Genomic DNA, 596 nt, shown 5'->3' with positions numbered 1-596 from the left:
CCGCCTCGCCTGGAAATACCCCGGAGGTTCCCTCCCCGCTCCGCCCGCCCTGCTTCCTGGCCGCTGCTCCACCGGCTGCATCACGGAGGCCTGCAGCTGGGTGCTCCGAGCGGCCCCCCCGGCCCGGCCCGTTTGTAGGGAGGCTGCTCCATGGGGCGGGGAGAGACTCCCTCGTTGTGTCCCTCCCGCGCACCGTGTGACTTGTAAGGCTCGTGATTCCTGCTGGGGGCAAGCGCGGGGTTCTCTGGGGTCTTCCCCAGTGCCAGGTGGGCGAGGAATCTTTTCCTGCTTGCCAGAGAGACGGGCTTTTCAGCGTGTGGCTGGAAATCTTGCCTCTCTCATGTTGCCCTTGTCTCCTCGCTGTCCTGGACCCAACAGGGCGCAGTGCCCCTGCTTCTTTCAGTGACAGGCGTTTGGGCTCTCAGCTCATTATTTAGCATATTTAAAATGTTTCTGCATTAACCATTGCACGAGCTGGAGATATATCCCTGCAAATTGCATTACATTCTGTACCTATTGGTAGAGATCAATCCACAACTACCCGCTCCTGTCTACTGGCCTGACAAGCAGGACTGATATGGGATCTAATAGGTCTT

Source organism: Pelodiscus sinensis, chromosome 21, assembly GCF_049634645.1.
Source record: "Pelodiscus sinensis isolate JC-2024 chromosome 21, ASM4963464v1, whole genome shotgun sequence".
Taxonomy (NCBI): Eukaryota; Metazoa; Chordata; order Testudines; family Trionychidae; genus Pelodiscus; species Pelodiscus sinensis.
Note: the sequence above shows the minus strand (reverse complement) of the source record.